Source organism: Silene latifolia, chromosome 3, assembly GCF_048544455.1.
Source record: "Silene latifolia isolate original U9 population chromosome 3, ASM4854445v1, whole genome shotgun sequence".
NCBI classification, from domain to species: Eukaryota; Viridiplantae; Streptophyta; class Magnoliopsida; order Caryophyllales; family Caryophyllaceae; genus Silene; species Silene latifolia.
The window spans coordinates 50,118,783-50,144,427 of record NC_133528.1 but is presented as its reverse complement, the minus strand read 5'-3'; the positions used below and the strand labels follow the sequence as shown (position 1 = coordinate 50,144,427).

At 39.1% G+C, this 25,645-nt stretch overlaps 1 non-coding gene and 1 pseudogene across 1 annotated transcript; one reads left to right on the top strand and one right to left on the bottom strand.

The window, feature by feature from the left end:
- The first annotated feature begins 7,575 nt into the window (after positions 1 to 7,575).
- On the top strand, positions 7,576 to 14,700 carry LOC141649054 (lipoxygenase 2, chloroplastic-like; annotated as a pseudogene).
- Positions 14,701 to 21,713: 7,013 nt separating this feature from the next.
- LOC141650626 (small nucleolar RNA R71) lies at positions 21,714 to 21,820 on the bottom strand. Its single transcript, XR_012546648.1, has one exon. It is a non-coding gene; the product is annotated as a small nucleolar RNA R71 (small nucleolar RNA).
- Between the last annotated feature and the right edge of the window lie 3,825 nt (positions 21,821 to 25,645).

The following is a 25,645-nucleotide window of genomic DNA, read 5'->3' as shown; positions in this document are numbered from 1 at the left end:
GTTTTAACCTAATCCCCCGACCTCCTTTATATAGGGAAGTGATTATTAACATAAAATAAACCTAACACGGGATAAAAAATCCCGAGTATATAAGCTAGTCACTCGATCGAGCAACTTTATATCACTCGATCGAACAAATCCAACTGTGGTGGGTCGGGTTGTTATAAATGGTATCAGAGCAACCCTGCGACCGTGTGGTGAGCCTGTGGTCGGGAGTACCCGGGTCACACACCTAGGAGGGGAGGATTCTGGGCTTGGCTGCGGTCAGCCTCCGGGCAGAACGAGGACGTTGTGTTATTTAAGTGGGGGAGTTTGTAACACCCCAAGTTATTGAGAGTAAGGTTGTCCCACATCGGGGAATTGAGGAGGTTGTAATATGTTTATAAGGGATTCTACCCACCACTTAGTAACAAGGCCTTGTGTTTTTGGGCTTAAGTGAGAACAAGTAATGGGCCCAAAGGTACATATTCCATCTTATTGGGTTGTGTTACGACCGTGGTGGGTCGGGTTGTTATAGAACACTGATAAAAAAGGCACATTCGATCGAGTAGAAATAGGACTCGATCGAACAAGATAGTACTCGATCGAGTTCTTTCCAGCGCACAATTCCTGCTTCGCGCACTGAACTTTAAACGGCTTCCATTTCTTCGTTACTTCGGTAAACAGGGTGTTTCCGGTGGCGTTGGAAAGCTAAGAGGACAAGATTTCTTCTCCAATTGGAATAAATTGAAAATAAGTTGTGGAACTCGAGATATGGCTCTTTAAATTAGGCACTAGTATTTTGAAGTTCTTCCTTTGCTCGCCTAGCTATCTTACTTCTTTGTGCATCTCAAAATAGTAGTCTTCAAGCTCCGACTCAACTCATCTCGTAAATGCATGCATAAGGACATGTTTTAAGCTTGATTATGCTCATCTTCGGTTCATTCCTGCAAATAAGACAAGAGAAACCAAAGTAGACAATTCGGGGGACATTTGTAGCTAAACACTACTAAATATGCATATGAATGCGTGCAAATGAAGTACAAAATGCTTATATAAAATGCACGCATCAAATATCCCCAAACCAAACCTTTGCTTGTCCCCAAGCAAATTAAATGCAAACTAATGGAACGGAAAAGAAAGCTCAGAGCCAGCTACAAATGCCCACTTAAACCAATTTAATGCAGACAACTAATACTTATAGCGAAACAGTCAAACACAAACGAGTTGTAAGATGTTTATAATAAAGCTGAACCGTCGACCTCGCAAGACCTTTGATAATGGACTCTCATGGGTCACTCTTTTCTCATGAAGCAAAGGGTAAGCATATGAATGTAAGAGAAGAAGGAAAAATAGTCGCTCACCTAAACTACGACCAACATAAACATGCATGCAACTAATATGATAGACAATTCTAACTACCGTACATACATTCCAACCAATCAAGGTCTGTCACAGCCGAGGGCTTACAAAAGTATGGTAAAGTGAGGCAATGGGTAAGAAAAGGCAAAACATTTTTGGAAATGTAAGGGTATAGGCGGCCAAGCTAGTACCCAAACAGAGCCAAACTGACAACATCCAATTCTTACACAATTACAGAATTAAGAACATGTGCCCTTCATTTGGCACAAAAACTCACTAACCAAAACAACAACTCCTCGTAAAATAGTGATAAAACATAGGAGTGAAACCGTCTCATCAAACTTCTCTTCTCTTTTTTTTTTTTTTTTTTTTTTTTTATCTTTCTTCATTTCCCACAGTTTCATGTTCTTTCTCTTTCTTTTTCTGTTTTTTTTTTTGATTTTTTTTTTCTTTTCAACCTCTTTTTTTTTCATCCTTCTTTTCCTTCATAAATTACCAACTCCAAATCAAAACAATACAAACCAAACTCGGCACGATAAATTTTATACCGCAAAAACATACACTAACTAGCTTGACAAGGCAGGCTAAATTTGGATGTAGTTAAGGGTCAAAAAGCAAATTTGGCTAAATGTGGAGTTAAATGGGTAAAAATGAAAGAAAAGGGGAATCTAAGCACCTTCCTGCATGTGATACCAACCACTAACCCGAATGTATGTAGGCAAAAAGCAATTGAATTTCATAAACGTGTAAAATAATGAACATGTTATGCAAGGAGTATACTACTCACAATCCTACATGAAACTGGTCATAAATGACACCAGTTCATAAGGCTCTAAATCTTAGAAATTATAAGTAGTTTGCCAGAATTTCAGGTCAAGTCTATTTGTTCAGCTAAATTTAAACATTAACTCATAGATATGCGAAAAGACAAAGCTAAAGATAATTAGTTTATGCAAGGCTTAAGTAAAATGACTAATTGTAGTGCAATTTCATCACTGAAATCTACCGTTCCGACTCGACCTAAATGCAAAAATAAATGTGAAATATTTTTTTGAATTTTTCTATTTTTTTTCTATTTTTTTTATTTTTATAAAAATAAACAGCAATGCATACAGAAATTAAACATGATAACAAAAATGCAGTAAAGACAACATGCATACATAGATATGGATGCATAACCTCCCCAAACCAAACCGTACAATGCCCTCATTGTACCCAAAAATAGGGAAAGGAAATGCAAACTAAAAAGGAGAGAGTGGAGATGCGGAAAACTCACAAGAATACGCGAAGTAAGGACCTCCCCAAACCAGCCAGCAACATGAGAGGTCGCTAAATAGCCCCAGAACAGCGTCACAGGAAGCGAATCAAAGCAAGCCAACTCGATCGAGAGAGTGGATTACTGGATCGAGTGAAATGGCCTATGGAAGTGCTCGATCGAGAAAAGGGAAATGCTCGATCGAAATGGTCGTGTTTGTGGATGCTCGATCGAAGATGGAAAGCATTCGATCAAGGGAGTAAGTCACTCGATCGGGTAGAAGATTGCTCGATCGAGAACTCCTTATTGCGCAACTCTTAGGCGTCAAGGGAACACCTGCAAAGACGCAGATAACAACTACAAATACGACCAAAAACCAAGCCTAGATCGTTCAGAGTCTATGGTTGCAAAAACCATTTATTACACACACAAAACTGAAATGTAAAACAGCTAAAAATATTAAACTCCGGGTTGCCTCCCGGGTAGCGCTAGTTTCAGACAGGTCCCAGCTCGACCTTCTTTTCTTAATCCAGCTGCTCCAGTTGGTCATAATCAAAGCAACTCAAATCTCTTAGCATAAGATCATAAATCTGCGCATGTGCTACACAAAACTGTAAGTAGAACCATAATATAACAATAGCATAGAAAATTAAAATGAAATAGCATTTAAGTCTAACAAATTTCCTATGACGGCTCCTAAAAACATCAACAAAATTATTCCTCCCTCCAGTTAACGGCGGAATATAGAAGCTCAAATTAACCGCGAGTGGAAAATAAGAGAGCTCATGAGCATTTGACTCAAAAATAACGCGAGTATAATCCAGATGCACTGACGGGTTTGTATTGTGAGGTGGAGGAATATGGTTTGCTAAAGGAGAAGGTGAGTATTCATCTCAAATGCAAGGGACGGTAAAGTCAATTGGTCCTCAATAATAGGTTCATCCATAATATCGTCATAACTATCCCATTTAACCTCAAGACTGTCAAAACTTTTCTCCTCACTCTCCTTATAGCTAGATTCATCAGTAGGGAAGTTCTCAAAGAGACCTTCCCAGTCGTCCTCACTATCTGTGCAACAATCATAGAGGGGTTCTAAATTATCCTTATAAAAGGGATTATCAACCATGCTAATGGTCTCCTCTATTTCTCCGTCAGTATTTCCTAAAACGGTTTCTAAGGTCTAACCCACCCCCTCATCTGAGTCAACACGAAGAGAGAAATTAGGTTTAAGAGTTTCAGTAGCAAACCATTCAAAAAATTCTAATACCTCTTTTACGGGGATTTCTTCGAAATCCCACTTACCATTAGCCTCGAGGTATGCTCGCGTAGGGGCATTAATTCCCCGGATGATAGACATGCATATTTGGAGTCCCGAAAGCATTCCCCGTCTTTGTTCGAGCCACTCCTCCCACCTGTCTATATAAGAACTAAAACTTTCGTTCTCTCTCTGTGAAAAGTCAAGAAAGAGAGAGATGAGAATGGTCTCAAGGAACCGAGGTTCCTTGAGACAAGAAATAGACTAAATAAAAACAGATAAAACTACGTTGCCTCCCCGACAACGGCGCAAAAATTTGATACGGTCGTTTTAGTATCAAAAATAAATATCTAAGTACTACTAACAGAAGCTAGCGATAAGTAGGGTCGATCTCCATAGGAAGGCAAAAATGAGATTTATCTGTTTTAAATTAGTCTAAGAGTAACGGGGGTTTGAGTATGATTTCCAAACTAAGAGAGGTGGCAAGAGAAATTAAGCGATAAAAATAAAGGGATTAACAATAAAGAGAGAGAACTAGGATTGTCGGGTCACCAATGAATGTCAGATAATTGCAGCTAAGGTCACATATCAGTCACTTGTATCGGTCTAAGGGGCAACGAATATCTCCTTCCGGTCTAAATTCACCCTAAAACACTATTAGCTTAACTTCCGCCCTCACTAAAGCATCCTAATGTTCAGTGTAGGTCTCACCCCTTCCAACCTTCCGGTCTAGGTCAAGGCTTACCAAATCAATTATCTAGATGTGTCGACTCAAGCAACTAATTGCAATCATATGCGGTGATTAACAGCATAAACAAGATTTTAGCAGCAGATCTGCAAACCTAATTAGCAACTAACATCAACTCATTGAATCCCCTAAATCCTAGCAGAAGAATTAGCTAAACATAACAATGGATGAATAAAAAGAGAAAGATAAAGCAATAGAAAGCCTGGTATAGAGATGAAAAGAAGAGAAATAATACTTAGAATAAGAGAGAAAAGAAGATTACAAAAGAGCGAATCCAGCAATAAGAACAAGGTAGCCGCAGAAATTAAGAAAGAAAACAATGATTAAGAGTATATGAGATGTTTTAACCTAATCCCCGACTTCCTTTATATAGGGAAGTGATTATTAACATAAAATAAACCTAACACGGGATAAAAAATCCCGAGTATATAAGCTAGTCACTCGATCGAGCAACTTTATATCACTCGGTCGAACAAATCCAAGCTAAAACCTCTCAATCGAAGACTTTATGTACTCGATCGAACACTTATCAAAAAGGCACATTCGATCGAGTATAAAAAGGACTCAATCGAATAAGATAGTACTCGATCGAGTACTTTCCAGCGCACAATTCCTGTTTCGCGCACTGAACTTCAAACGGCCGCCATTTCTTCGTTACTTGGGAAAACAGAGTAATTCCGGTGGAGTTAGAAACTAAGAGGACAAGCTTTCATCTCCAATTGGAATCACTTGAAAATAAGTTGTATAACTCTAGATATGGCTCTTCAAAGTAGGCCCTAGTATTTTGAAGTTCTTCCTTTGCTCGCCTAGCTATCTTACTTCTTTGCGCATCTCAAAATAGTAGTCTTCAAGCTCCGACTCAACTCATCTCGTAAATGCATGCATAAGGACATGTTTTAAGCTTGATTATGCTCATCTTCGGTTCATTCCTGCAAATAAGACAAGAGAAACCAAAGTAGACAATTCGGGGGACATTTGTAGCTAAACACTACTAAATATGCCATGCGTGCAAATGAAGTACAAAATGCCTATATAAAATGCACGCATCAAAAACACACAATGCTTAACTTATGATACAAAATATCATTCAATGCAATTAACAACATCATCATTTCTGATCATAGCACACGAATCATGAAAAATGAAACGGTGCCAACAAATATTTATTTGTTGAAAACATTTCGTAACGATACGAACATTTCTATATAAGTGTGCATTCCGCTATCCCGAACTCACATTATAATGTCGTATAGGTACTATACTTTGCACAATTCCCCAGTACACTTAAATAGCCGGCAATTTACATTTAAGTAACCATCATCCCTCCTATATTTAAATGTAATCCTCGATTTGTCAACACAATCAAGCTTGTGTATCAATGAAAATATCACGAAAAATGAATTTTCACATTAATTATATAGATTCAAATTCGAGAATCGGTGTGTCTCTCAGGATTGAACCCATCAATTCATATGAATACATAAAGATTCAATACACAAAATTTTAATACAAACTCAAAATTTATTTCCTACACATATCAAATGTAGATACCCGAATCTGTCGATATTGCAATTTATAGAAATCTCGACAAACACCCGACAGTGTTAGGACAATATGTGATATCGAATGGATACCGACAAGTATAGAGTTGGTTTTTCAACGTAATTAGCAAACTGAGTTTATTTGAATTTTAATGGTTTTTTATTGACTTTTATTTCAAGTTAACTTAAAAGGTTTTTCTGTTGTATAAACATTTTAAGGATTTAGTCTTTTAGTAAATGTTTTTGGCTCATTTTAAAATGTTTTAAGTCCATTATTAATTTTATTTAATTATCATCTTACTTTTCGTTTTTAACGAAGTTTAAACTCAATTTATAACTCGATTTTTAAAGAAATTTTATGCTTGATTTTGGGCTCGATTTTCGATGCAAACTCGACCAATTCCTAATGCCACTCATCCTTAAAATCCCCACGCAAGATCCAACCCAAAACCCATTTTTGGTCTCCTATATTCACATCCCAAACTAACCCAAAACAACCTATACATAGCAGCCCATTTTCGCATGAAACAGCGTCGACGCACCATCAACCCGACTTACAAAACCCGATTCAAACTCCACAATGCACGAATCCCTACTCCCTACTCTCACCTTGATCCCAAGCAAGAAATATCCTCAAACAATCCCCATATCATACGATATAAGATCTCCAACGACAACTACAACGCTTTCCTTAAAACTGATCACGATATCTTTCATATTCTATTTTGGTTTCAATATCGTAAACCAAGCTCTAGATCCTTCCATCCTCTCCAATAAATACACCCCTACATATCTCTTATAACGAATCAATTCATAGCCAAAAACCCTTCAAATTCTTCACAAAAACTCACACAAACAATAGCATACAAACACACACACCTAGAAACCTGCAATTGTTGAGACAATAAGCAGGTAATTAAATTAGGTCGAAGAAGGTGATAACTGATATACTTCGTGACAAGCTTAGAAAGAGATTACAAAGTTGGCGCGAAAAGATATTGTCGAGGGCTAGTAGGGAGTTTCTTATAAAGGCTGTAACTACATGGAGAGGGTCGCAGAGGCATTTTGTGGGTCGCTTGGAAGAAGCTGTGTCGACCGACATGTGATGGGGGTCTAGGATTTCGAGACCGTGGCTTATTTAATATCGCTCTTTTGAGCAAACAGGCGTGGAGATTGGCTACGGATACTAATTGTTATTGGGATCGTGTAATGAAGGTAAAATATTACCCGTAGACTGACGCTATGGGTGCGGAGTTGGGTCATAACCCAAGTTATACGTGGCGGAGAATTGTGGAAGCGAGGTATGTTTTGGTGTGGGGATGGAATGCAGCGTAAGATTGGGGATCTGGAAAGTACAAAGGTACGGGGGAAGGCGTGGATTCTAGGGACATAAAAAGGGAGAGTCATTTCTCTGTGTGTTAAGGGTAATGAGAATATGTTGGTGGCAGAGTTGATGAAGCCGAATGCGGGTGGATGGGATGTGGAGAAACTGGGTGAGCTGTCTTTACTTTTTGAGAAAGAGAATTTTATGTATTCGTCTTAGCCAGTATGGTCCTGTTGATTCGTGGTATTGGGAATTTAAGAGAGATGGTGACTACTCGGTTAAGACCGCTTACGCGGCTTCAGATAGTGAGATGGGTGAGGATGTTGGGTCCTCAGGATGGGAAACGGAAAGATGCCTCTGAAATCGGCTCAAGAAAATCCTGGTATGGCCTCGGGCTGATAATAGTATTTGGATTTTGATTTGGATTTCGTTATCACCAGCATCAACAAACAAAAGAGCAACATCGACAAAAAAATCGCCAAAATCATACGCATCATGAGATTAATTCAAGAAATGGAAACATAAACCATTGGAAAACCTAGTAAACATACTTGCTCTAATTGATGTTCGTGATAACGAAATCGACTATAAACCCTAGAAATTTGGGGGTGAAATTGATGTTTATCGTAACAGGAGAGAGAGCGTGAGTTGGTAGATGAAGATTTGAGAATTAGAGGGGGGGGGGTAGTATGGTGTATTTAGAATGATTGATTTCATTAATGAGTGAAATTTGATAGGATTTGCTACGAATCCAAATAATGTTATCAGCCCAAACAACAGATTTGGCCCAAATCCAAAATTGGAAATGAAATCCTCATATCCAAACAGCCGATTACATGTTTTATAAGTTTATAGTAACTCATTATCTTGAATTTTCATTCAATAGAGGCATAGCTATTGAAGATCAATCATCACCACACGGACTTAAGCTTGCTGAAATCGAGGATTATCCATATGCTAACGATGGACTTCTTCTATGGGATGCTATGAATCAATGGGTCACTGACTACTTCATGAAGTACTACCAAGATGAAGAACAAGTTCAATCTGATACAGAACTCCAACAATGGTGGGCCGAAATTTGTGAGAAAGGCCATGGTGATAAGAAAGATGAACAATGGTGGCATGTTCTTACAACTTCTCAGGTCCTGATTGAGATTCTAACAACTATTATATGGGTAGCGTCGGGCATCATGTTGCAGTAAACTTTGGTCAATACACTTTCAGAGTATCCTTCCCAAATCGACCAACAATTGGCCGAATCAAAATGCTTTCTGAAGACCCAATCGAAGAAGAGTGGGGTAACTTTGTGAAAAACCCATGTAATGTGATATCGTCGTTTCAGTACCAAAAATAAATACCTAAGTACTACTAACAGAAGTCAGTGGTAAGTAGGGTCGATCTCCACAGGGAGGTGGTCACTATCTACTTGTCAATTTAGTCCGTCTGAGGTCACACGATGGGGGGGTTTAAATTGTTTAAACTAAGCTAAAAGATATTAAGGCAAGAGAAAAGGGTAAGAGGGATTAACAATAGAGAAGGGGAACTAGGATTGTCGGGTCATCAATGAAAGTCGATAATTGCAGCTAAGGTCACAGATCAGTCGCGTGTATCAATCTAAGGGGCAACGAATATCTCCTTTCGGTCTCAATTCACCCTAAAATACTATTAGTTTAGCTTCCGCCCACACTAAAGCATCCTAATGTTCACTGCAGGTCTCACCCCTTCCAACCTTCTGGTCTAGGTCAAGGCTTACCAAGGTTAATTAGCTAAGTGCATCGATTCAAGTATCTAGTTACAGTTAATTGCAGTGATTAACAACATAAACATAATAACAACGAAAGATCTGTAACCTAATTAGCAACTAACAATAATTCATCAATTCCCTAAATCCTATCGGGAGAGTTAGCTAAACATAACGAAGATTAAAACGATAGAGAAAGATAGAGTAATATTAAGCATAATAAAATGATGAAGGGAAGAGAAATTAATACTCATATAAAGGAGAAGGAGAAATTACAAGTTCAGATCCATAAAAAAAGGAGCAAAGTAACGTCTGACAGCAAGTAAGGGAAAAGTAATGTATGAAGTCCCCCCTTATTCTAACCTAATTATCTCTTATATAGTAGAAGAGATATTTATTATAAGATAAAACTAAATATAAGATAGTCTCGACATAAAATAAACTGCGTCCGACTCGATTAGCTCGATCGAACAACATAAAGTTGGTCGATCGAGATGTTTCCTCAGCGAAAGTTCTCGATCGAATGATAAGGACCTTGATCGAACACATTAAAGGCTCAAGGTGGTCGATCCAAAAGAGTAGCTGGTCATTTGAAATGTAAAGAGGTCGATCGAAATGTATATATTACAGAGCTCTCGATCGAGAGCTTCAGCGCGCAATTTCCTGCTTTGTGCAGTGAACTTAAAACGGCCTCCATTTCTTCGTTACTTGTCCTAATCAAGCGATTTTCATGGCGTTGGAAAGCTAATAGGATAAGCTTTCATCTTCAATTAAAATCACCTGAAATACATTGTAGAACTCGAGATATGGCTCTTCAAAGTAGGCACTAGTAGTTTGAAGTTCTTTCTTTGCTCGCCTAGCTATCTTTACTTCTTTGCGCATCACAATTAGTAGTTTCCAAGCTCCGACTCAACTCATCTCCTAAACGCATGCATAGGGTCATATTTTAGGCTTGATTATGCTCTTCTACGGTTCATTCCTGCAAATAACACAAGAGAAACCAAAGTAGACAATCCGGGGGACATTTGTAGCTAAACACTACTAAATATGCATAAAGATGCGTGCAAATGAAGTATAAAATATCTATATAAAATGCACACATCAAGTATCCCCAAACCAAACCTTTGCTTGTCCCCAAGAGAACTATATGCAAAACTAATGGAACGGAAAAAAAAAGCTCAGAGCTAGCTACAAATTGTCCACTTAAACCAATTTAATGCAGCAAACTAACACTTATAGCAAAACGTCTAATGCAAACGAGTTGTAAGATGTTTATAATAAAGCTGAACCGTCGACCTTGCATGACCTTTAACATTGGACTCTCACGGGTCATTTTTCTCTCATGAAGCAAAGGGTAAGCATATGGGTGTAAGAGAGAAAGAAATAAAGTCGCTCACATAGACTATGACCCACATAAACATGCATGCAGCTAATATGATAGACAATTCTAGCTACCGTACACACATTCAAACCAAACAAGGTCCTGTCACAGCCGAGGGCTTACAAAAGTATGGTAAAGTGAGGCAATGGGTAAGAAAAGGCAAAACATTTATGGGAATTTGGAGGTATAGGTGGCCAAGTTAGTACCTAAACAGAACCAAATAACAACATCCGATTCTTACTCAATTATAGAATTAAGCACACGTGCCTTTCATTTGGCACCAAAACTCACCAAACCAAACTGAACATACTCCTCAATAGATATAAATAAAGCATAGGAGCAGAAACCGTAAACAATCGAATCCTTTTTTTTCTTTTCTTCTCAGCTTTCTTTTCTTCACATTTTTTTTCTTTTTTTTTTTTCCATTTTTTTTCAATTCTTTTTTTCCAATTTTATTTTCTCATCCTCCTTTTCTTCATAAATTACCAACTCCAAATCATCAGATACAAGTTAAACTTGGCACAATAAACAATATACCACAGAACAATCTAAACTAGCTTGACAAGGCAGGCTAAATCTGGATGTAGTTAAGGGTTAGCAGGCAAATTTGGCTAAATGGATAAAAAGAAAGAATGGGGAATGTAAGCACCTCCCTGCATGTGACACCAACCACTAACCCGAATGTATGTAGGCAAAAAGCAATTGAATTTCATATACGTGCAAATTATTGATACATGATAGGCAAGGAGTATTACTGTCAGTCCTACATGAAACTGGTCACAAATGACACCAGTTTATACGGCTCTAAATCTTAGAAATTATACGTAGCTTGGCAAAATTTTCAGGTTAAGTCTATTTGTTCAACTAAATTTTAACATAAACTCGTGGACATGCAAAAAGACAATGCTAAAAAGAATAATAGTGTATGCAAGGCTTAAGCAAAAAGACAATTGCAGTGCAGTTTCATCATTGAAATCTACCGTTCCGACTCGATCTATATGCTAAAATAAACGTGAAATTATTTTGAATTTTTCAAAAATTTTAAATTTTTATGAGATTTTGATTTTTATGAAAATAAACAACAATGCATACAAAAATTAAACGTGATAACAGAAATGCAGTAAAAACAACAGGTAGACACAGATATGGATGCATAACCTCCCCAAACCAAACCGTACAATGCCCTCATTGTACTCAAAAATAGGGAAAGGAAAATGCAAACTGAAAAGGAGAGAGTGGAGATGCGGAAAACTTACAAGATTACGCGAAGTAGGGACCTCCCCAAACCAGCCAGCAACATGGGAGGTCACAAACAGCTTCAAATTGGCGTCACAGGAAATGAATCAGAACGAATCTACTCGATTGAGAGGGAAAAGGACTAGATCGAGTACAATAGGCTGCAACAGTGTTCGATCGAGGAAACAGAAGGTCTCGATTGAATGGTCATCATTTGTGGTCGCTCGATCGAGGAAGATTATCATTCGACCAATAGAGGTAAACACTCGGTCGAGTAGAATGGCCGTCGATCAAGAGCTCTCTATTGTGCGCTATCCTAGGCGACAGTATGACACCTGCAAAGATGCAAACGCGACCACAAATATGACAAAAGACCAAGTCTAAATATTGTTCCGCAGAGTCTATGGTTTAAAAACCAATTATTACACACACAACTGAAATGTAAAACAGCTAAAAATTAAAACTCCGGGTTGCCTCCCTGGCAGCGCTAGTTTCAGACAGGTCCCAGCTCGACCTTCTTTTCTTCAACAGGTGCTCCAGTTAGTCGCGATCAAAGTAACTCAAAGCCCTTAGCATTAGATCATAAATCTGCACATGTGCTACACAAGAGCATAAGTAGCACCATAATATAAGAGGAACATATAAAAGCAATCTGTAATGCCGTCTCAGCCTAACAAATTTCCGATGACAAATATGGTGAAACATTACTAATTTATTTGTCCACACGGGAGAGGGTAGAGCATCAAAACAGAAAGCGTAAGTCAAATGAGGTAGTGTACTATTAATACCAATAATAATAAAATTATCGTTAACTGCCTCAGGTCGGTTGCTCCTAACGTCAGAATCATTGACAAAAGAGTATATTACCTCTTCCGTGATAGGAACAATTACTAACTCAGCTGTCTTCTCATTCCCCTCTTTGGTGGGTTCTGTCCCATATATCGCAGCCTCCTAGGCATATAGCTTGGCTTTGAAAAGGGAACATTCACCGTAACTATTGTCCTCATCAAAATCGTCATCCAAAATGAACCAAGATGACATTTCATTACTCTCCATGGCCAAAATTGTCGATCGAATAAAGATAGTACTCGATTAAAAGCTTTCTTCTTAAACAAATTCCTTGAGGATAATGACAGTACTCAAGGAAAAAGATAAGAACTGCCTCAAGGAATAAATCCCATGAGGCTAAAGACAGACAAAAATGAAACAAGCAAATAAAATAGTTGCCTCCCGACAACGGCGCCAAAATTTGATACCGTCGTTTCAGTACCAAAAATAAATACCTAAGTACTACTAACAGAAGTCAGTGATAAGGAGGGTCGATCTCCACAGGGAGGCAATCACTATCTACTTGTTAATTTAGTCCGTCTGAGGTCACAAGATGGGGGGTTTAAATTGTATAAACTAAGCTAAAAGAGATTAAGGCAAGAAAAAAGGTTAAGAGGGATTAACAATAGAGAAGGGGAACTAGGATTGTCGGGTCATCAATGAAAGTCGATAATTGCAGCTAAGGTCACAGATCAGTCGCGTGTATCAGTCTAAGGGGCAACGAATATCTCCTTCCGGTCTCAATTCACCCTAAAATACTATTAGCTTAGCTTCCGCCCTCACTAAAGCATCCTAATGTTCACTGCAAGTCTCACCTCTTCCAACCCTCCGGTCTAGGTCAAGGCTTACCAAGGTTAATTAGCTAAGTACATCGATTCAAGTAGCTAGTTACAGTTAATTGCAGTGATTAACAACATAAACATAATAACAACAAAAGATCTGTAACCTAATTAGCAACTAACAATAATTCATCGAATCCCCTAAATCCTAGCGGGTAAGTTAGCTAAAAATAACGAAGAGTAAAATGATAGAGAAAGATAGAGTAATATTAAGCATAATAAAAAGATGAAGGGAAGAGAAATTAATACTCAGATAAAGGAGAATGAGAAATTACAAGTTCAGATCCAGAAAAAAGGAGCAAAGTAACGTCTGACAGCAAGTAAGGGAAAAGTAATGTATGAAGTCCTCCCCCCCCCTCTTATTCTAACCTAATTATCTCTTATATAGTAGAAGAGATATTTATTATAAGATAAAACTAAATATAAGATAGTCTCGACATAAAATAAACTACGTCCGACTCGATTAGCTCGATCGAACAACATAAAGTTGTTCCATTGAGATGTTTCCTCAGCGAAAGTTCTCGATCGAATGATAAGGACCTTGATCGAACACATTAAAGGCTCAAGGCGGTCGATCCAAAAGAGTAGCTGGTCATTTGAAATGTAAACAGGTCGATAGAAATGTATATATTACAGAGCTCCCAATCGAGAGCTTCAGCGCGTAATTTCCTGCTTTGCGCATTTAACTTAAAACGGCCGCCATTTCTTCGTTACTTGTCCGAATCAAGCGATTTTTATGGCGTTGGAAAGCTAAGAGGATAATATTTCATCTACAATTGTAATCCCTTGAAAATACATTATAGAACTCGAGATATAGATCTTCAAAGTAGGCACTAGTAATTTGAAGTTCTTTCTTTGCTCGCATAACTATCTTTACTTCTTTGCGCATCACAATTAGTAGTTTCCAAGCTCTGACTCAATTCATCTCCTAAATGCATGCATAGGGGCATGTTTTAGGCTTGATTATGCTCCTCTCCAGTTCATTCCTGCAAATAAGACAAGAGAAACCAAAATAGACAATTCGGGGGACATTTGTAGTCAAACACTACTAAATATGCATAAAGATGCGTGCAAATGAAGTATAAAATACCTATATAAAATGCACGCATCATAATGTCTTATTGAAAATATTACCATCTAGAGTTCAAGGGATTAAAGTCATGCTCATATTGAATGTTTTGTCGAGCCACTCGCCTAACGATGAGTAGCTATTGTTTAAATCTACGTACCCTCACATGGTCAAGTGCCAGGCTACTCGGCCGAGACTCCCCTACTCGGTTGAGTACCCGCCCTGCTCGGCCAAATCATGCCAAACAAACTACCCTTTGACTGAAAACGCATATATCTATTCATACATTACTTCTTAAACATGTGATATCAACCAAAAGCCAAATAATAACATACAACATACTTTATATTATCCACAATATTCCCTATTCATGCAATCATAGACTTCAATCCATCCAACAATCTCACAAGAACATATAGATAACGCATGTAACGATTCCCAAGACACCCATAGTGACCGGCTTAAAGTTGTAAGGGCCAATATGCGGCTTTAGGATGTCTCCCAATCCTTTTCGGTTGCTTCAAACAACTCCTACCCGAGTTCATTTTAATTAGACTCCCTATGTTCATTGGTTTTAGGTTCCAAAATCGTCTCTCTAATACCAATTTGTAACACCTCCATATACCAAGGTGCCTTACCAAGGACCACCCTAGTATATAAAGGTTCTACCATCTCGGTCAGAAGAGGCAAGTATATCAATAGTGACCATAAAAGAACAATGATTAAAGTATACTGTTTAACTGAATATAAGTCTCGAAAACCAAACCAAAATATAAGAAATGTTAAGGCAAAATAAAACTTATAAAGAATCTAAAAACTCGTGACAGCGGAAGCTAAGACTTTAGGTGATGACACTCCCATCCTAATCCCGCAGCTACCATAAGCTCATCACATATCAATATCTGCTCACCATCCCCGAATGGATCACCACATTTTTATAAAACATAACGGGGTCAGCTCACTGTATAATCAAGATAAGAAAGCACAAATACAACCAATACAATCCAATCCAATCCAATCACAGTACCATCCTCCAAACTCCACTCGTGTCCAGTAACCGACTACACACCTAAGTGTGTAGCCCTGCCAGGTTACCCATTGCAACAGGTAACCCTCACCGCCAGTGGAGGACCGTAACCTTTGCCACTTAAGATCCGCTCATAGCAACGACCAAATAACCCATATCCATTAATGTGCACATCCCCCTTGTGACGGAAACCATAAGGGGCGAATCAAGGGCGTGAAGCCATTCCCGACGATGACGCCACTCAGCCGAGGATGCACCTCGTGAACCATAGACAAACAACAACCAATCCAAATATCCAAGAAAGATAATTCCAATAACAATATTAATTATGCTAGTAAATCAATCAACATCGCCTTAAATCAATTAAACATGCAACTGAGTAGGGAAACCTTACCTTATAATGAATCCGAATCACAAGCACACAATGGAAGCTAGAACTGATAATCTACGAATCCTTCACCTAAAAATAATCATAACAATACTAATCACAATTATATCAAAACCCCCCTTTTTCCCAATCTAAACCATTAGGGCAAAACCCTAAAAGACAACACAACTAACAGACAAAGTACTAGTGACTTACCGACGAAACTAATATGGAAGAGACGAAAGAAAAACTCACCAACGATTAATTGGCCTTGAGAGTAATTAGGGTGATTAGAGAGAGAAAGAGATGAACGTAGGTAGATCTTGTAAAAGTGATTTGTAAACTGTTAATACGTAATTTATTAATCTCTAATCACCTTAACAAAACCGCATAAATTAATCCCGTGAGACTGGACACTCGATCGAGTACTCGGGGTACTCGATCGAGTACACCTTACTCGGCCGAGTATCTCACAACTTGGCCTAGTGTTCATGAGTAGTAGCCTGACCAGCAAACATACGACACCCTACTCGGCCGAGTTCCTCTTATTCGGCCGAGTAACTAGACTAAGAAAACTGTGGTATTATAGTCATTCTATATAAATTGCTTAAACCGTTCTCAAAACCAGGTGCTACAGGTATGGGTGTTCCAAACAGTGTTTTGATATAAGCCTTGAGCGAGCTTCTATCATGCTGGTATTACGGGCCTGAGTACTTACCAAAATAAACAGCGGTTCTATCATGATCGTACTGAACTTAGTACCACTATGCTCATATAAGTATGTGTAACACCCCCATATTCAGAGGAGCCTTAACTAGGCCTTCCTTAGCATATAAGGGCGTTACCATCTCGGTTGCCCGAGGATAGTAATAATCAAATGTCGATAAAAGAACTATTATATTGTATTACAAGCGGTTTAAACCAACAAACGATATGAAAGATACAACTCAAAGACTACTCGCTATGACTATCGAATCTCGTGAAGACTCATCCCTGCCCGGACTTCAGCTATCAACAATGTCAACACCTGCTAAGACCGACTGCTCACCATAAGGGATCACGGCAGACACATAACAAACAAACAACCACACAAAGTCAGTACTGAGAAAAGATACGACAACAACAACTACAATTACCAACACAAAACAATGCTATCAATCTCAAACACCGTCACGATAACCAACCCAACTCTATCACTGACTGTCTACTAGACCAGCCCTGCCAGTGGGGGACCGCAGCCGTTCCCACCAAATCCCCGCTCATCGTATCGAGCGACAACCCTGTCCTTTAATGTGCACATCCCCTCCCGTGGCGGGTTCCACGGAGGGCGAAACTAGGGCGTGAAGTCACTCCCGCAAGTGACCCCACTCAGCCGAGACGCATCTCGAGAACCAGAGACAACAACCACAATCACAACCACAGCCGTCACAATATAATTACGATACTAAGCAATCACAATATAACCACAACGACCGACATACTAGACCATCTACAGAAATTGAGTAGGCGAACCTACCTTTAAGCAACTGCAACCAATCCATGCCAACATATGACATATCCAGCAATCAAGCAAAGCCTATAAGCACAACACAATCATCTATTACTACCAAGCAAACCCTAATTGCAAAGAACAAGGACACGGATGATGATTATGACATACCTATAGGGAGAAAACTCAGCAAAAGACCGCTACCCGACACAAGTGACGCTCTCCTAAGGCACAAGGATCTTCAAGAGGCTTCCATGGAGGTTTTGAGGTGAAGGGAAGGGAAAGAGGCGACTGAAGGATAGGAGGAAAGTGGCGGAAGTGATTTGCGGATTTAACAAAACGCGATATAAAACCCTCGCTGAAAACTCGGTACTCGATCGAGTACCCAACATACTCGATCGAGTGACCCCCTACTCGATCGAGTAACCTAGCTACTCGATCGAGTAGCCTCTACTCTATCGAGTACCACTCATGACACGCAACCCAAGATAGTTTTGGCACGAAATTCTAAGACTAATCCCGCTCCCAAGGTCAGTCAACGCTGGTCAAAGGGTCTCTAAAAAGGGCGGGTATTACAGTCTTCCCCCCTTAAAAAGAACTTCGTCCCCGAAGTTCAACTCACCTATCTCCCGCTCAAGACTCGGAAACAACACGACCTCACCAATCTGCCCGCTCAAACCATTACTCCTTGGAAATACCATCCCCCCCCCATGTCATCATCATCACCGTCTACACTTTATACCTATCGACTCTTACCACTATCATGCAAGCATTATCATCGTTAATTGTCACTCTACATGTATGCATCAATTCTTACTAATGATTATGTATCAAACATCGACTTTGCCATATGAGCCAACACAAACAACCATCGCTCATCATGTGACAACAATTTATCAACCCGAAACGTATCTCATATCAACCTCATACTGCACAATTAACACCACCGTGTTACTCAATTTATTCTATTACGATGCATCGCGTCGAGATAAGACTCTTTATGACGGTCCTTTACAATTCATTCTATCATTTTCACTTCAACGCATGAATTACTCCACAAACCGAGGTAACCAATTACACTTCATATAAGTAAAGTAACCAAGGTACTAGAAAATTTTGCAATTAAACAACAAAACATTATAGGCAAACAAAACATAATTTCGAAATCAGCCTTTTATTTCGCGATAATTTTCGCGACATTACTCTTCCCCTCTAAAAAGGAACTTCGTCCCCGAAGTTCACCACCAAAATTACAACACATATTACCTATTATTTGCATCATAACATTAAATAAAACCATATTATTTGTTATGGACATTACTCACTAACTATATACTCGTTAAATTAGAAATCATACACAAACCTCCGGAATATCTAGTCACCGTCGACAACACATGTTAATATGGTATGCACAAGTGTACAAGAAGTTACAACTCCGATAAATAGATCGTAATAGGGCGTATGCAATATTAAAGTAACAAGAAACTATTACCGCTTCACTAATTGTGACAAATACGCTTATAAAACTTCAAACACGACTTCGAACATATGAAATTAACGGTTCAAAGGTGTTACTACGCACTAATAGCCACATTAAACATCAAACTTGCAATTATAAAACAATTGAACATTTTTAATTTTCGAAAATCTCCTGTAACAGTGCTACTCGATCGAGTATGTAGCGGTACTCGATCGAGTGCCATGCTACTCGATCGAGTGTCTTGGCTACTCGATCGAGTAGCCTACAGGTCAGAATGCTTTTTATCCCACCTTCCTGCAGCTACTCGATAGAGTACGGGTGATGTGACCATAATTGGCGCATATTTAGCCCCCGAATTACCATTGTTTCCATGCTTTTTAGTGCCTATTTGGGTCATTTCTTATCTTTAGTTCTTTGTTTTGCATATTCTTTGAGATTTTGATCCCTTGGTAGGAAAGGAGTAAGAATCTTGCATTTTCATGGCAAAACGAGGCTAAATTGATTGTATTCAATGACCAAGCATCAAGAAGAGACAAGACTAGAAGGCCTTTGTACATATTATAGTAGAAGAACAATGTTGAGAAAGGATCCTTGCGTCCCCAAGGAAATCCCCAAGGAATTTATGAAGAAAAGGGAAGAAAAGAAGAAGAATTGACGCTGACCAACAATCCGAACGGATTGCAGACAATCCGCCCGTCCAGCCAGCACAATCCAAGCGTCCCTCCTTGGAATCCGCTCGGATTCCCCCTCAACAATCCGAGCGTCCCTCTCCTGTATCCGCTCGGATTGCACAGCCCAAATCCGGCCGTCCCGACCCTAATCCGCACGGATTTCAGTACATCACGGATTTCATTCTTCAAGCTACGAAAAGAGAAGCCCTTCTCTCAGAAAATACCGGGTCCTCCTTGCTCAACTTAAAAAGTGTAATTACTTGTTTAGCCCTTAGTTAACCCTAATGCATCCTCCCTAATTTTCACTATAAATACCCCATTAGGCTAATTAGAGGAGCATGTTATTCTTATCAATAATTAGTGTAGTGAATATCAATCAAATCTCTTTTCAATATTGTAATCAAGTATTAATCAAGTTTTAATCCAAGTTTTAGTTCTTTAATCTCTCTCTTGTTCTTCCTTTATTTTGGGTAATTGAAGATTATTTGGGTTATTATTGGGAGATTGACAACCTCTCAATCTAGGATTCAAGTACTTCTATTATTCTTGCTTTATTATTGGAATCATTAGTAGGTATAATCTCTTAATCCCTTTTTAATTATTGTTAATTACTTTCATTTATTCATCATGTTTCATATTGTTGGTATTATTGACAACCTTGCTAGCATGATCAACATGATAATGAGTGAGTAGTCTCTTAGCTAGGGTTTAATGGGTGATTAAGGGAAACCAACATGGGGAATGATTCATGCTTAAATTAATATGCTTTCATATCTTATTTGCTTGCTTGTTTTGATCTCAATTCATGCACATGTTATATTTGATGAAATGCTAAGCCTATGAATCCTTGCATTTACTATCATCTTCTATCTTTTCAATGAGACTTGTAAGACATAACCCAACTCGAGTCTCATTAGACCATGCATGTGTTGAGTAGGAAAGATTATGTCGACTTGTAGGTGTTGTACAATCTAATCGATTCGGCTCCGGGACCCAAACTTTCCTAGGATTGTAAGACATAACCCAACTCAATCCATCACAACAATAATTGCTTGCTTATAATTTGAGAACATGTTTGTATGATCATATCCCATGATTCCCCTATGATCCCATGACACCCTAGTGCTTTTAATCAATTGTTTGCACCCCTTATTTTATTCATCTTGCTAGTTTATTTTCATTGTTATTTTAGTTTAGTGACCTTCTACACCAACCCAATTTGTGACACCCCTAGACACTACTAGTTACAATAGAATTCTCATTTCAATACCCGTCCCTTGGGATCCGACCTTTACTTGCCTCTTTACTAATTGTAGAGTTGTTTGTGAAGTATAAATTGTGTTTTGTATCGACCATTGACCAACGACCACATATACTTAATTGTGAACACGAAATGGCCTCGATCAAAAATGGCGCCGTTGCCGGGGACGGTGTTTAATTGATTTAAGATTTATTTTTATTGTTATTAGTTGTGTCTTTCTTCACCTTGGGGAAGTAAAAACTCCTCCAGGTTTGTTCTAATTGTTTTTGAGTTGTTTGATATTTTGCATGTCTAGAAGGTTACAAAGTGATTTGTTACCTTTTGACCGTGAAATCGAAAGAACCTTGACGAATAATAGGAGACTTGTTAGGAGGAATTTGAGAGGTGTTGGTGAAGTTGTTCAACCCACTAGTGAGTTTGTCAATCCTTTCGCAATAGAAGGAGAAGAAAACCCATTACACAATATCCCACAAAATCCACCTACAATGCCTAAATTCTCGTCACACTCTATACCCACCGAGGAGAATCTACCAAATGGTACTCCTACACCGCAACATCTCACCGGTAATTTTATTGCCAAGTCCGCCTTCATCCAACTAGTTGAGAGGAGCCAATTCGGGGGAATGCCTAGTGAGGACCCTCATTCTCATATGGAAACCTTTTGCGATTATTGTGATGCTATCTCTCAAACGGGCGTGACTCAAGACCAAATTAGATGGGTCTTATTTCCTTTTTCGTTAATCGGCACCGCAAAGCAATGGTTGAAGGGCCTTGATAAGGCCACCCTTGGAATAGATTCTTGGAAGAAGTTAGCTCTAGCTTTCTACAAAAAATTCTACCCACCGGAAAAGACTAACATGCTAAGAGCTCAAATTACGGGTTTTAAGCAAAGGGATGAAGAATCTTTGTATGAAGCTTGGGAGCGGTTCAAAGGTGTTTGTCGCTCATGTCCTCACCATGGACTTAGCGAATGGTTTTTGGTGCAACAATTTTGGAACGGTTTATATGAAGATTCAAGGAACATTCTCAATATGGGATCAAATGGAATGTTCACCGAAGTTGATGACAATCAAACATGGAACAAGATTGAGGAAATGGCGGTCCATAATTCACAATATAGTAGACCTCGCAAGGCTACTAGAGGAGGAAAGCATGAAGTGGACTCCGTTACTCAATTGGGTGCTCAACTTAGTGCTCACATTGACACAATCAACTTGAAGTTTGAACAAGCTATGGCTAGACTTGAGGAAAACTCGAAATCATCAAAGCATCATGTCAATGCCATGACGGCATCCTCATCAATCCCAAGTGGGATATGTGAGAATTGTGGAACTTTGGGTCATGACCCAAGTGAGTGTAGGGGATGTTGGGGTTGGTGTCCTTAACAGTTAGTGCAAGGACTTATAAACCTCTAAAAGGATCAAAAGGGTATACTTTGTATCATAATCAGTTGATCCACGTTTATCAATAACGATTGGCTTGCTAGATAAGTTTGACGTTATTGTCATACTGATGGCGGTGATCAACTGGTCCCTAAAAGTCACACCTATAGGATACGTCTTGAGTGATGTGACGTGAAAACCGCCTTCTTAAACGGTTTTTTGGAGGAAGAGTTGTACATGGTACAACCCGAAGGTTTCATCGATCCAGCACATCCTAAGAAAGTGTGCAAGCTTAAGCGTTCCATTTATGGACTTAAGCAAGCATCAAGGAGTTGGAATCATCGCTTCGACCAAGTGATAAAAGAAAATGGATTTACTCGGTCTGTCGAGGAACCATGTCTATATATCAAGTCGAGTGGGAGCAAGATTGTCTTTCTAATATTGTATGTTGACGACATACTCCTGATTGGGAATGACATACCTCTCTTAACTTCGGTGAAAGTATGGTTGAAGAACCATTTCCAGATGAAAGATCTGGGTGAGGCACAAAGAATTCTAGGCATCCGTATCTATCGAGATAGATCACGTCGGATGTTATCTCTCGATCGGGGAGTCTTACATAGACAAAGTCCTAGAGAGATTAAGCATGACTAACTCCAAGAAGGGGTTTCTTCCTATGGCTCCGGGGGGTGCATTTGAGCAAGTCTCGGGCACCGGAGACATCGGAAGAGAAAGAGCGCATGGCACGGATTCCTTATGCTTCGGCTATAGGATCAATCATGTATGCCATGATATGCACACGTCCGGACGTGGCATATGCATTGAGTATGACAAGTCGATTCCAACAAAGATCCGGGTGAATCACACTGGTTAGCTGTCAAGAACATTCTTAAGTACCTCCGGAGGACTAAAGATTGGGCATTGACTTATGGAGGCTCTCAAAAGCTATGCGCAACCGATTCTGCAGATGCTAGCTTCCAAACGGATCGAGATGACTCGAAATCTCGATGGATTCGTTTTTACTCTTAATGGCGCTGCATCACCGGAAGAGTTCCAAGCAAACGATTCTGACAGATTCTACGACGAGTCCGAGTACTATGCCGCGTCTGAAGCTACAAAGGAAGCGATATGGATGCGTCAATTCTTACATGGACTATCCGTAGTGCCTAGTTCGAATGACCCGATCACCATCTATTGCGACAATAGTGGTGCCATCTTCCAGGCTAAGGAGCCAAAGTCTAGCAACAAGTCTAGACATGTACAACGGAAAGCTCATCTAATCCGGGATTACGTGGAGCAAAAGGAAGTAGTGATAGAAAAGATTGCTACAGATGATAACATAGCAGATCCTCTCACTAAACCATTACGACAAGATAAGCATGAAGGGCACGTTAATTCCATGGGAATTAAACGTGTTCCTAAGTTGTAGTACTCTTTTATGGATTAGATTCATTCGCTTTTGTACTCTATACAACATCATCGTTTTGATATTTATATATTTTGTTTTTCATGTGGATTTGTACGACAAATTTTGAACACCACAAAGTGAACTGAACGAACATTATATTTTCAGTCCTTAATTGCCCTCATGAGCTGATAACTCTGGCAATTATTTTGTGACGTTGGTTGATGGTGGGTTCAACGAGCCATAAGTCAACAGGTTGACTGACCAATCACAGAAGCGATTTATACGGATATTTCGTAGGACACAATTGTGACATCGACGTGGAGTCCTAAATGTTTTATAACATTCGTTGCCCGGTCGTGGATAGGACTTCCATGGTGATCCTAAGAGTCGATTCTTTGACTATCGACTGTCTCTTGAGACTAAGGCAGATTTTGGGTGACTTTGGTTTCTTTCTCACGGTCATCCGTAACAGGGGGCCAAGTAGATTTTTTCTGGGTCATTTCATGCTGTGCTTAGATCGGAAGGAGTTCGAGTTGAAGGAAATATTCAGCCTTTATCGGTACTCGATATTTCTCGGGGCCACTCGAGGAGTCAGAATCGAAATGCATGGCCATGCTCGAATACGAATTCGTTTTATCAGTTAAGTTACTCTCTAGTCGGGAAAACCACTCTTGATCCAGATCGATTGTAAAATACGACCTTTGCGGATCCAGATCTGCAAATTGTTTTACATTGAGTGGGAGAAATTTTAAATGAATATGAGAATCGGTTATCGCACATACACTTGTACGGACAAGTGGGAGTTTGTTGGAGCTTGTGTCCTCCAGTTAATGCGGATAACGTCATTGCACATACACTTGTACGGACAAGTGGGAGCTTGTTGGGGTTGGTGTCCTTAACAGTTAGTGCAAGGACTTATAAACCTCTAAAAGGATCAAAAGGGTATACTTTGTATCATAATCAGTTGATCCACGTTTATCAATAACGATTGGCTTGCTAGATAAGTTTGACGTTATTGTCATACTGATGGCGGTGATCAACTGGTCCCTAAAAGTCACACCTATAGGATACGTCTTGAGTGATGTGACGGTATGAAAATACATCATGTAGATGCCAAATTTGACTAACCGGTTAGTTAGTCGAGTTATTTGACTAATAAATTAGTCAAAATGTGATGTTGAGATTTTATATTTAATACGGATTAAATATCATGGGCTAAAGGCGAATTAACCGATTAATTCGTAAAATTAAATATAAGCGTTTATATTTAATTAAATGTATATTGAATATAATTATGCAACACTGTTGTGTCGGACACGTATTAAGAATTCAACTAACCCGTATTATTAGTTGATGCCTTAAATTCCGATAACCGATAACAGTTTATAATGAAACCGCGTCGTATACACTTAGCAAGTTTTGGACCGGACCATGAGTTTAACTTAAGGAGAAAATGGAAGCCCATTTCCCCCCTAAGTCCATTCGGCCAAACCGAATTAGAGGAACAAAAGGAGAGCTCTCTCCTCCCTTCTAACCTAATTCATTTTGCAAAAATAATTAGGGTTTTTGGGAATTGTGCCTCCTAAATTCCGGATCTCTCATCCAACACAAATTGACAAAAACTAATCCCCTCGATATTGCAAGCCAATTAGGGGATTGTCTCTAGCACAAGGGCATTACTCGGACATCTTGGGTGCATCGTTTAGGAGGAGATTTGTTTTAATCTCTCATTGCCTTATTGCACTAGGACCGAAGGTTATTCCTACAATCTTTGTCGTTTTCTTTATGTTTATCGTTTTATGACAATATTCACATGTAAATTTTGCGTTATAATCCTATAATTAAAGGGCATTATACGGATATTACCCTACAAGTGGTATCAGAGCGAGGCCACGTAAAATTTTATATGTGTTTTTCTTTAAACGATTTTGAAAACGATGTTTTTTTGTTCAAAAATTGGCCTCGGCAGCCTCTTTTTGTGTCACGGCATTTTTTTTAT